General features: G+C 35.8%; 1 non-coding gene across 1 annotated transcript; it reads right to left on the bottom strand.

Moving 5' to 3' along the window:
* Positions 1-13,229: 13,229 nt before the first annotated feature.
* On the bottom strand, positions 13,230-13,335 carry LOC122025843. Its single transcript, XR_006123868.1, has one exon. It is a non-coding gene; the product is annotated as a small nucleolar RNA R71 (small nucleolar RNA).
* Positions 13,336-13,716: the final 381 nt, after the last annotated feature.

The following is a 13,716-nucleotide window of genomic DNA, read 5'->3' as shown; positions in this document are numbered from 1 at the left end:
ACAATGGTTAAAAGAGAGAATTTATTTTGTTAAATTCTTTCCTTTTGGTAGTTATCTACAATGGTTAAAAGAAATATTTTAATTTTAATAAAAACTTTCCTTTTATAGCCATCGATGTTGAAAGAGAGTTTTAAAATTTTAAAATCTTTCCTTTTATAGCTATCTACAAAGGATTAAAGAGAGATTTTAATTTTGTTAAAATCTTTCCTTATTTTTAGTTATCTATAATGTTTAAAAGAGATATTTTAATTTTTGATAAAACTTCCTTTTTTTGTAACCATGATTTAAAAAGAGAAGTTTTAATTAATCTTTCCTTTTTGTAGTTGTCTACATGTTTTAAAATAGAGAGATTAATTTTAAAACTTTTCTATATTGCCATGTACAATAGGAAATTTAGAAAAGAGAGATTTTAATTATTGTTAAAATTTCCTTTTTTAAAGAGAGGCCACAAATAAGGAAGTTTTAATTATGTTTAAAGCTTTCCTTCTTTGCCATGATCGAGGATTATAAAAGAGAAGGAGAGGTTGCTTCATGAGATAACACAACCCTATTCTCTTCTCTCATTTCCTTGGTGTGGTCGGCCCCTTCCTCCCTCTCTCTTCCTTAGGCCGGCGACACACCTTCCTTCTTCTCTTCTTTTCTTCTTTCTAAGGTAGGCATCAATATTCCTTGGTGGCTGAGACTTGAAGGAAAAAAGGAGAAGACTCTACATAGGTGGCTGGTTACTAGAAGGAGAAGAAGAAGGAGAAGAAAGGAAGAAAGTTTCCTATTTTGGTATCCCTTGGTGGCTCAAGAGTCTCGGAGGAAAAGAAGGAGCTTGGGTGGATTTTATCTTGGTAGATCGTCACCCACATGACGTTCAAGAGGAGGACACAAATACAACAAGCAGTCTATAAGCTACAAAGAAAGGTATAACTAGTTATTTATTTCCGCATCATAACTAGTTCATATTCTTTGTATTGATCTAGAAAAACCAAACACAAGAGGTTATCGATTTTATGCTATCGTTTTTGTTATCGATTTTATGTTTCGATTTTATGTTTCGATATTGTGCTTCTATTGAGGTGTCTGTAGTTAATCCTAGTTTACTGTATGAAGTTAAATATCCAATTTCTTTGAAAGGCTTTGTCTAGGAAGTGGTGGATGAGCCCATACCCAAGAAGGCCTAGTGCCTCGCCATGTTTAACCTAGAAGCCGATCTTTGAAATAGATATTTGATTAACTTCTGTAATATAGTTTAACTTAGGAAGATCACATCGGTTAAACTTGGAGTAAAAATGTTAAGTATCATTTCCAGTCCAAGTTTAACTTCTGAAGGATAATTTGGATTAATAATGTTAAGCATCATTTGCAATCCAAATTAAACTTCAGTAGAGAACATGGGTATCTAGGAAAAGTTCTATGCTTGTATAAAATTTTTATACAGGGGAACTAGAGCGGTATTCTGAGTAGCAACCAACAATTGGTATCAGAGCTAGGTTTTAGCCTCTGTGTGTTTGGTTTTAGTTTAATTATGCACATGTTATATATAATTTAGGCATGATAATAGTAGGATGTGAAAAAGATTAACTCTGTGGTTACAGGCATCCAAGATCCAACTATTATGGCCATGTTGTGGTTGTGTGTGATTGGACCCTCGGACATGTCGAGGGCATTTTATATGTGTGCATGATTGTAATATTAAATACAACAGGAGCTGTATTAGTTATTCGAATTTTAGATTTTGTTCGATCTAGATTATATGTACATTCCTTCATGGAATATAGGATCGATAAATGTAAAATTTTATTTTTGTCGCGGATCGTATCCTTGCGAGGCGTGGGACTATTTGAGGACCAGAGTCACAGTGGAAAAAGAAGCAAGATAGATGCGATGATTAGACCCGATGGCAGTGGCTAAAGATGGCAGCAGCTAGGGTTGATGGCACATGGAGAACAGCTATGGATAAAGGCCATAATAGTTAGAAAATTATTTTTCTTATTTATTGCCTTTTATGCTGTGTGTGCTTGTGTTTATGTGCTTCTGTGCATGTTAAAATTCCTCGTTCTAAATAACTAAGTGGGAGAGGAATTTAATTAAATTTCATAGTCTCTATTACTGGTCTGTAAGTGATGCATTCAAACTTGCGCGTTGGCTCTGACTGCCTTCCTCCACATCGGATGAGTTTATTTACGGATCACTAGATCAAACTTCCTTAATGGATGATTATAGTAAATTATTTAGGATGTGTGTGATCTTCTCCATCTGAAGTGGCACAATCCTATTTAGTGGACTTAGTTTCAAGTAATGGTATACACTTAGGCACATTTAATAGTATCCTCCACATCAGAGTCACTGTAATTATTTGTGTGACCGAAGAAAAACCAACTATTAATTTGTCATAAAGCTAGGTAAAACCCCCTCTTACAAATTATTGAATTTGTATACGTCCACACTATCGTGGTATACAAAATTCATGGTTTTTGAGGTAATTTTATTTGTCATAAAGATACGTTGACAAAATAAAATTAATGAGTAAAACCTCCTCTTACAAATGATTGAATTTGTATACGTCCACACTATCGTGGCATACAAAATTCATGGTGTTTGAGATAATTTAAGGTTGACAAGATAATTAATGGGTAAAACCCACCTCTTACAAATATTTGAATTTGTATACGTCCACACTATTGTGGCATATAAAATTTACGGTGTTTGAGGTGTTGGTGAATTTAAATGATATTGTTTGAGGAATCAATATTATTTCAAATTCTAAAGTTTTGACCAAATATTTGATCGAAGACAGACCAACTATTAATTTTATTTGTCATAAAGTTAGGTTTACAAGATAATAAAATTAATGGATAAAACCTTCTCTTACAAATGTTTGAATTTGTATACGATTTTGAGGTGTTGGTCTTGACCAAATATTTTATGATTCTTAGGATTTTAAATGGTATTCAATTCCCTAGTTGTTATACTAGAGAATAGACTTACTAGTTCCAATTATAATGATTGGAAACAAAACTTAGACACTAAGGTGGACTGTCCTCTCAGAAATGAGAACAATAAAGGTGTATCCTATTCATTAATTGTTGAAACATTTTTAGTGGTGTTATATACCGGTACCTGGTGTGTAGATACAGGAGCCACTGATCATGTCTACAATTCATTGTAGGGGTTCCAGGAAACCCGACGGCTACATGAAGGAGAAATCACCGTTTACATAGTCAATGCTACGAAAGTGGTGACTGTTGTAGTGGGAGATGTTTATTTATCCTTTGATAGGAATAAAACATTGATTTTGAGAAATTGCCTTTATGTACCAAGTTTTAGAAAGAACTTAATTTCATTTTCTAAACTATTTAAGGATGGATATTTTGTTTCTTTTGATGACAAAGTTATGATCAGGAAGAATAGGGAAGTTATCAATTTTTGGTAAGTTGGTTGGCAATTTATATACTCTAAATCCAATAACTCCCACGATGCAACAAATGGAAATTAATAACACATCTTATAATTCAAATAAGAGAAAGAAACATTCATAAATGAACCAAATATATCTTTGGCATCTAAGGCTAGGTCATATTGACTTGAGTAGGATTCAAAGGTTAATAGCCAATGGACTTTTGAGTTCATTGGTGGTGGAAAACTTTCCAACCTGCGAGTCTTGCTTGGAAGGAAAAAATGAGCAAGAGGCTTTTTAAGACTAAGGGGTATAGAACCAAAGATGTGTTGGGATTATTCTGATTTGTATGAACCTATGACTATCCAGGCAAGAGGTGGTTTCGAATATTTCATCTCTTTTAGATGACTATTCGAGATATGATTACATTTACTTGATGCGCCGCAAGTCTGAGTGCTTTGATAAGTTTAAAGAGTATAAGGCTGATGTGGAGAAACGTCATGGTAAAAGTATTAAGACACTACGGTTTGATCGTGGTGGCGAGTACCTCTTAGTAGAGTATAGGAGTTACTTATCAGAGGCCGGGATTCAATCCCAACTGTATGCACCTGGTACACCCCAACAGAATGGTGTGGCAGAATGAAGGTATAGGACTCTTATGGAAATGGTTAGATCAATGATGAGTTATTCATAATTACCAAATTCATTTTGGGGATATACTCTGGAAACGGCAATGAACATAGTATCTTCTAAGTCAGAACCCTCTACTCCCATAGAATTATAGAATGGGTGTAAGCCTAGTCTGAAGCATATTCGGATTTGGGATAGTCCAGCACATATGCGGAAGGGAGACACTGATAAGTTTGAATTACGAACAGGAGTTCACTTTTTTATGGGTTATCCTAGAGAAATGAAAGGAGGTTTATAGTCCTAAAAATCATAAGGTCATTGTTAGCACCAATGCCCGATTTTTAGAAGTGGACTATGTAATGAACCACAAGCGCATGAGTAAAAATGTTCTTAAGGAAATTAGAGAAGACACGTCTAAACTAGTACCAACTGTATAAGATAAGATACCACAAGAAACTGCAACACGTGTCACAAATGATGCACAATTACAAGCAGTGTCACGTCATAGTGGGAGGGTTGTTTGGCAACCTGGTAGAATCATGTTTTTCGGAGAGTCTTGGACTTGATCCCTGGTGAACATGAACCTGATCCCTGCACATATGATGAAGCACTCCAAGATAAAGATGCAGCATCTTGGCAAAGTGCAATAAACTCTGAAATAGAATCTATGTATTCTAATCAGGTCTGGGAGCTTGTAGAAGCACCAAATGGTGTAAAAGCCATTGGGTGTAAATGAGTCTACAAAAGAAAAAGATGGACAGACGTGAAGGTGGAAACTTTCAAAGCAAGGTTTGTTGCAAAAGGATATACTTAGAAAGAGGGAATCGATTATGAGGAAACCTTTTCACCGGTAGCTATGCTTAAGTCTATTCGGATACTTTTATCTATTGCTGCTTAGGTTTGGCAAATGGATGTCAAGACAGCTTTCCTTAATGAAAGTCTTGAAGAAAACATCCATATGAAGCAACCACAGGGGTGTATTGCAAAGGGAAAAGAGAATCTTGTATGTAAGCTCAATCGGTCTATTTATGGACTGAAGCAAGCTTCAAGATCTTGGAATATCTGGTTTAATAAGGTAATCCAGTCTTAGGGATTTATTCAATGTCCGGATGAGTCTTGTGTATACAAGAAGTGTGACGGAAACGTGGTGGTATTTCTTGTACTATATGTAGATGACATTTTGTTAGTTGGCAACAATATCAAAGTGTTGTCATAAGTAAAGGTATGGTTATCAAAGTGTTAGTTGCTCAAAGTGTTTTGTGATATGAAGGACTTGGGAGAATGCAAACATATTCTTGGGATCAAAGTAATAAGGGATTGCAAGAAAAGAATATTGTGCTTATCCCAAGCTTCATATATCGATACTATCCTAGCTCGTTTTAGCATGCAGCACTCCAAGAAAGGTTTTCTACCTTTTTGGCATGGAGTATCTTTATCTAAAGAAATATCTCCTAAGACATCAAAAGAGATAGAGGAAATGAAGGGAATTCCTTATGCTTCAGCTGTAGAAGCCTAATGTATGCAATGTTATGCACGAGATCGGATATCTGTTTTGCCATGGGCATGCTTAGCAGATATCAAAGTAATCCAAGACAAGGACATTGGACTGTCGTAAAGCATATATTAAAGTATCTGAGAAGGACTAGAGATTATATGCTGGTTTACCAAGCAGATAACTTGCTCCCTATGGGTTACACGGATTCTGATTTTCAATCAGATAGGGAAAATAGTAAATCAACCTTGGGATTTTCTGTTTACTTTAGGAAGTGGAGCCATAACAATGGAGGAGTGTTAAGCAGAAATGCATTTAAGACTCCACTATGGAAGCTGAGTATGTGACAACCTCTGAGGCAGCCAAAGAAGCTGTATGGTTCAGTAACTTCATGATGGACTTAGATGTGATTCCTGGTTTGCCCAAAATTATTATAGTTTATTGTAATAATAAATGGTACAGTAATAAACTCGAAGAAACCACAAGGCCATAAGGCAAGTAAACACATAGAGCGCAAGTACCACCCAATACGAGACATCGTATAACGAGGAGAAGTTGTTATCGCCTAGATTGCATCAGCAAATAACCTAGATCTTTTTACTAAGGCCCTTAAGGCAAGAGCTTTTGATGGGCAAGTAGAAGGGATGAGAATCAGATGTATGGCAGCAAATATGGCAACATAGTCTTTTAGTATAAGTGGGAGATTTTTTGAATGTATACTAAAAGTCTAGATTTTTGTATAAACATTTATTTTGAAATAAGTATCACATTAGTCAAATATCTACATTTATGCTAAGTGTAGTTGTCCGTTTAATTTATATTGTAGATAACATGGTGTGAGGAGACACACAGAAGATCATGTTATCAGTTCCTTATAAATTATAAATAATAGCTCACAACCAAGATGGAATGGGACAAACCATTGGAGTGGTTGTAGTGTAATTTGGTATTAGTTTATCTTACCTATAAAATTACACTAGCACACTATGAGTGTATTAAGAAGGACCATTTGAGGTAGTTTTCTTTTTATATTGACTACATAAAAGAGCAAAACCTCTGTTATTATGGAAGTGAGTACTCTTAATCATGATATAATAATAAGTACGTATACTTAATATTTATTTCTTTAATTTATCAAAGGGGGCGATTTAGTTCATTAAATCAATAGGCCCGATAAGTTGGGAAATGATATTATTTATATGGTGTGTTGTTGATTATAGAATGAAACTGTATCCTAGTAATCTAAGTTAATGATGTCCCCAAGAGGAGCTCATAAAGATTGTCATGTGAACCCTGTTGGTGTACTTATCCGACATAACAGTAAGGTTGAGCGGTACTACTCTTGGAGCTAGATATTAATTAAGTGAGTTGTCAGTAACTCATTTAATTAGTGAACATTCGATATCTTAAACACAAGGAGACTAACACACTCATGATAAGAAGGAGCCCATATTGTAATATGGGATTGGTGCGGTAGTGCAATAATAACTCTTTAGTGGTATGAGTTATTATTGATGAACTTGAGTTGGTTGTTCGGAGCGAACACGGGAAGCTCAAGCTCATTGGGAGACCAAAACCAATTCCTCCTCTCGATCCCTGTTGTAGCCTCATATTTCTAAAGCCTTATATCCACTTAAAGCCAAGCTTCTTACCCATCTTGTTATGGCCGGCCAAGCCAAGCTTGGAGCCCAAGCTAGGGTTGGTCAAGCCCTTCATGGAGCCCAAGTAGGGGTCGGCCAAGCCATGTTTGGTGACCAAGCATGGGGTCGGCCAAAGTAAAATAAAAGGAAGTTTTGTAAACAATTTTTTTTTAAATCTTTCCTTATTTGTAGTAATCTACAATGGTTAAAAGAGAGATTTTATTTTGTTAAAATCTTTCCTTTTTTTGTAGTTATCTACCATGGTTAAAAGAAATATTTTATTTTTGTTAAAAAATTTTCCTTTTATAGCTATCCTCATAGTTTTGAAAGAGAGTTTTAAAATTTTAAAATATTTTCTTTTATCGCTATATACAAAGGATTAAAGAGATATTTTAATTTTATTAAAATCTTTCCTTATTTGTAGTTATCTATAATTTTTAAAAGAGAGATTTTAATTTTTTGATAAAACTTTCCTTTTTTGTAACCATGATTTAAAAATAGAAGTTTTAATTAATCTTTCCTTTTGTAGTTATCTACATGTTTTAAAAGAGAGAGATTAATTTTAAAACTTTCCTTCATTGTCATATACAATAGAAAATTTAGAAAAGAGAGATTTTAATTGTTATTAAAATTTTCTTTTTAAAAGGGAGGCCACAAATAAGGACGTTTTAATTATGTTTAAAGCTTTCCTTCTTTGCCATGACCAAGGATTATAAAAGAGAAGGAGAGGTTGCTTCATGAGATAACACAACCTTATTCTCTTCTCTCATTTCCTTGGTGTGGTCGGCCCCTTCCTCCCTCTCTCTTCCTTAGGCCTGCGGCACACCTTCCTTCTTCTCTTCTTTTCTTCTTTCTAAGGTCAGCATCTATATTCCTTGGTGGCCGAGACTTGAAGGAGAAAAGGAGAAGACTCTACATAGGTGGCCGGTTACTAGAAGGAGAAGAAGAAGGAGAAGAAAGGAAGAAAGTTTCCTATTTTGGTATCCCTTGGTGGATCAAGAGTCTTGGAGGAAAAGAAGGAGCTTGGGTGGATTTCATCTTGGTAGATCGTCGCCCAGACGATGTTCATGAGAAGGAGAGGAATACAACAAGAGGTCTATAAGCCACAAAGAAAGCTATAACTAGTTATTTGTTTCCGCATCACAACTAGTTCATGTTCTTTGTATAGATCTTGAAAAACCCAAACACAAGAGGTTATCGATTTTATGCTATCATTTTTGTTATCAATTTTGTGTTTCGATTTCAGGTTTCGATATTGTGCTTCTATTGAGGTCTCTGTAGTTAAACCTAGTTTACTGTAAGAAGTTAAATATCCGATTTCTTTGAATGGCTTTATCTAAGAAGTGGTGGATGATCCCATACCCAAGAAGGCCTAGTGCCTCGCCATGTTTAACCTAGAAGCCGATCTTTGAAATAGATATTTGATTAATTTCTGTAATATGGTTTAACTTAGGAAGATCACATCGGTTAAACTTGGAATAAAAATGTTAAGTATCGTTTCCAATCCAATTTTAACTTCTGAAGGACAATTTAGATTAATAATGTTAAGCATCATTTGCAATCCAAATTGAACTTCAGTAGAGCACATGGGTAGCTAGGAAAAGTTCTATGCTTGTACAAAATTTTTGTACAGGGGAACTAGAGCGGTATTCCAAGTAGCGACCAACAATATTGACAATGTGCTTAAACATTTTGTCATGCAGAATTCCAAGAAGGGATTCCTATCGATGCCACTTGGTGTGAGTCTTTCGAAGACTCAATGCCCTTCATCTAAGGAAGAAAGGGACCACATGGATCATATTCCTTATGCATCTACTATAGGGTCTATCATGTACACCATATTTTGTACTCATCCAGATACCTTGTATGCGTTAAGTATGACGAGAAGATACCAGTTAGATCCAGGTGAAGGTCACTGGACAACAGTCAAGAATATTCTTAAGTACTTGAGAAGAATTCAAGATTATTTCTTGATCTTTGGAGGCGATGAAGAGCTTGCTGTAAAAGGTTATAGTGGTGCAAGCTTCCAAATTGACAAGGATGATTCTAGATCACAGTTACGGCATGTATTTTACTTAAATGGTGGTCTTGGGTATTGGATACTACAATGATTCCATCTCATTCGAGGGATCATCGATATATGAGATATGAGGATATGTAGAGAACCAAACAATGCTAACATTATGGATCCTTTGACCATGGCTTTGGTACCAAGGAAATATGATGGTCACACTAGGTCAATGGATATTAGATATTTCATTGATTGACACTAGTGACATAAGAAGATTGTTAGTGTAAGCCCTAAGAGGCAATCAAGAGTTGATTGACTTAGGAAATTTTGTATCATATTTCGTTATTTCATTAGAAGACAAAGGTTATGGTTATTATATTTACTTCTGTTCAGTGTCGAATGAATAAGTATAATAATGTCCTAGAGTAGAAGGTTTTAATCTATAATATATCAATTGGTTGAATTGATAGTGAGATATTGTAGAGAACGCTACTCTAAACTATTCCTGGTAAAGAATTAATATACAAGGACAATATTAATGTGTTAAGACTAACATGTATGTCAACAGATGAATCAATCTCACAAGTCATGGATATGAGATATCAGGTTGACACATGAGTATATATTAGAGAATATGTGCTGAATTGAGCCGTCATGAGATGTTTCATGGATCGTTATAAGTGTCATAAACATTCTTATATGACTATTGGTATGAATAGTCCTTAGACCTGAAGTGACTACAGTTTCCTACATAAGGAGTTGTGTATTTTGTTATCATCAAAGTCACCTGTAACAGGGTGTGCTAGAAAGTCGATCACTGGGTATGCAATAAATTATACGGAGAAATGTGAGTGATGTAGATGAGATCTATCCCTTCCATATGACGGAAGCAATATATGTGGGCCCCTTGATTAGTAGGGCATAAGAATGTATGACCATACTCAGATGAGTCAATATGAGATATTGAGCTTATTTTTTTAATGTGTCTACTTAGAGATCAAGAAACACAAAGATTGATAAGAGGATGACACAGTCTATGCCTCATTGATCAATCTAGATATCAAGGATAGAGGGACCAAGTCTTACAAGATAATAGCCACAGAAAGGTTCGGTCGGATCTCGACTTTCTCATCACTTGGGTACCAATGATGTATTGCTAGATGTCACTCATTGCTTATGTATCACAAATATTGATTTGGATATATTGCCAACGTTACAAGAGCCTATTGGGTCACACACAAAAAATATATTAGTTTGGAGATGGGTATTTTAGTTTGACTAAAATACTAAGGATATTAAGAATAATGGATAAATCCAAAGTGTTAGTGTCTCTTAGTGGTGATTGGCACTAGTGCTAGTGGGAGATTGTTAGTAATTAGCCCTAAGAGCCAATTATGAGATGATTAGGCTTTTTGGGTTACTCATTGAGTTAGACTCAAATGAACCCACTCATTCGATTGAGTCCAATCTGAATTTGACACATTGGATTAATTGGTTAGACTTATTGGGTTATTGGATTAATGGTTAATCCAATATAATAATCTAACCCATTAAAAGGAATACAAAGAGATAAAAATCCTTGGTATTCATGGGATGAATATAAATAGGTTTTTTGGAATGAATTTTTCATTATATGAGAATGAGATAAAAAAAAATGTGACTCTTAATCTTCCCTCTTCTTCCTCCTTGGGCGATTTTTGCTCTTGGCCGAACCTCCATGAGTGGCTAGTACCATGAAGGTGGTTCTTCTCCGAAGGCTTTGTTCATGTGACGAATGAAGGATGTGTTTGTGTGGATACCGTAGAGGAGCGGACGCTTGATCGCGCTGACCTTTGCATCCAAAGAAAAAGTTGCAATCGGGATTGCGAAGGGCACACAACAAAGGTATACCTCTCGTGTTAAACTTAGTATATGATTGTTTTCTCCTTCACATGGATCTTCTGGTGAGGATCTAGTTAATTTTCTACTGCACTTAAGCATGCTTAGCGTGCTAGATCCCTATATGTCGTGTGGGCCACATTGCCGTGTAGCATTTCCAGAGGCCAAGCAATTTCAGGACGTGTAAACACTAGTAGAATTTCCTTGATTAAACCACACGACCATGTGAATCCATGTATAACTAAAGCATAACATGGTCGTGTGAGCCACAAGGCCGTGTGAATCCATCCAGAACTAAAGCAGAATATGGCCATGTGAGACACACGGCCGTGTTACTCTGGTCGAGAGCAAAATGTATGAGGTCGTGTGGATCCACATGGTCGTGTCACGGTCAGTGTGGTGCCCATGTCCTGTTCTATAAGAGGGATTTTCTCCCCTTTTCACTAATCTTGGGCTTGGATCTCACCCCCATTCCTTGGAGAAGGATTCTCCCCCTTGGGAGAACCCTAGAGACCACATCTTCGCCGATCCGTCCACCTCTGGAGAAAGGGAACGCCTCCAAGGACACCACACTTCAAAGATAAGCACTCTGCTCTCTCTACTTCTTTGTATTGGGTTGTAGTTTGCCTCTTTCTTTGTCTTTGGTTGTATTTCCTTTGCTATGGAGTAGATCTATAGATCTAGGATATAGGAAGTAGCTGTGATGTGATTGTGAATTCATGAACTATGTCTTTGGATATTTTCCTATGCAATGAAGTGTTTATATCATCATCTATGTGTGTTGTGCCTTGTATGCGTTTGACGAAATGTGTGTGAGGTAAATCTATGTAGATGTAGGGTTAGATCACCATGTAGAGGAAGAGTCTTGGAATGTAAGATCATGGGACCTTGTGACAGAAGGTATCCCTTACTTTTTATGGCAGTTCCTTGAAATGGGGATCGACTCTCTATTTGGGAAAATAATTAGAGTTTAAAGGGTTCTCACAAATTAATGTTAGAAAGTGACTTGTGTAATTTACGAACGTGGACCGTGGGCCCTTGTATGAGAAGGATGTTCCCTATAATCGGACTTCCTAAATTACCTCTTCTAATTAATTGCATTAATCTACCTTTAGAAAGTGATCTGCATAATCTAGGAACATGGACCGTGGGCCCTAGTAACAGAAGGATGTTCCCTATAATCGGACTTCCTAAATTACCTCTTTTACTTAATGGCGGTAGAACTTGGGTAAAATCTTCGGTGCGATCTTCGCGGGATAGTACCGAACTTTAGTTAGAACTCCTACACGAGTGTCAACATGGAGTTAAGTAGATGAACAATGCATGGGGACATTAACTAGCATCATAGTAAAACTGAAATTCTAGTATCAATCCATCCCCAAATCCAACTCTCCCTCTTTCTCTACTCTTTACATTCTCTCTTTTCTTCACTCTCTATTTTTCAATTAATCTTTGATTCTCTAGATAATTAGTCGTGCGAAGTTAACTAGAGCTTAATCAACAGTCCCTATGGGATCGATAATCTTTTATATTACTGACGACGTAATCGTGCACTTACGGTGACGTAACAAGTTTTTGCCGCCATTGCTGAGAACTATTTTTGATTAACATTAGTTTATTTGCATATGAGTTATTCTAGATATTTTTCTTTTTCATTTTTCTTTTTCTTTCTTGTTTTCATTATACACTTTCTTTCTTGTAATTTAAATTCTACATTTTCTTTCTTGTTTTTCATATAGCATTTTATTTCTTGTCTTTAATTCTTCATTTTTGTTATTTTTCTCATAATTTTTTTTTCTTAGATATCCATGAGCACTAACATGTCAAGCAGGCCTTTGAGAGAATTTTCTGCACCCATTTCTGCTAGATTTATGTCTCCCATTGTGCAGCCTCATATTAAAGCATAAAGTTTCTAACTAGACCCAGAGTTAATTGCTATGATACAAGGCCACAAATTTGGAGGATAAGTATCAGAAAGCCCTTATTTTCACCTTGAGACATTTCTAGAGCTTTGTGATATGGTGAATTATGAAGGAGTGTCAGCAGATGCAGTTTGATTGATAGCATTTCCTTTCAGTATCAAGGATAAAGCAAGGACTGGGTTATATTCCCTCCATCCTCAAAGCATTACGTGTTGGAAACAATTGAAGCAACAATTTCTGAATCATTTTTTCCCTCCAAGTAGAACAGTTTACATGAGGAATTACATCACAAATTTTGCTCAGGCAGATGGAGAATCATTATTTGAAGCATGGGATAGATTCAAGAGTCTACAAAGATAATGCCCTCATCATGGCTTAGAAAAATGGCTGACCTTACACATATTCTATAGGAGAATTTCTTTCTCAAACAAATGTTTATTGGATTCATCAGCCGGAGGTTCTTTTATGAACAAAAGTGTGGATGAAGCATACATATTAATTGATCAAGTGACATTAAACCTCCTTGAGTGGTCGAACAAAAGTTGGATGGAATCTCCATTTAAAATTCAAGAAATGCAAGCCATAAATGCAAGAGAGCCTGTCAAACAAATTACAATTCAACTATCCAAGAGTTTTGAAATTCACAAGTCATACAATGAGGAGTTTAAATAGTTGGAGGCAAAGATTGATAACATAGTTTCAAAATGGTTCAAATATGACCACCCTCCTACAAAGATAAAGTCTAGTGAACAGTGTAA

The sequence above is a fragment of the Zingiber officinale genome, chromosome 9B, assembly GCF_018446385.1.
Source record: "Zingiber officinale cultivar Zhangliang chromosome 9B, Zo_v1.1, whole genome shotgun sequence".
Classification (NCBI taxonomy): Eukaryota; Viridiplantae; Streptophyta; class Magnoliopsida; order Zingiberales; family Zingiberaceae; genus Zingiber; species Zingiber officinale.
This window is presented reverse-complemented; position numbering and strand designations above follow the sequence as displayed.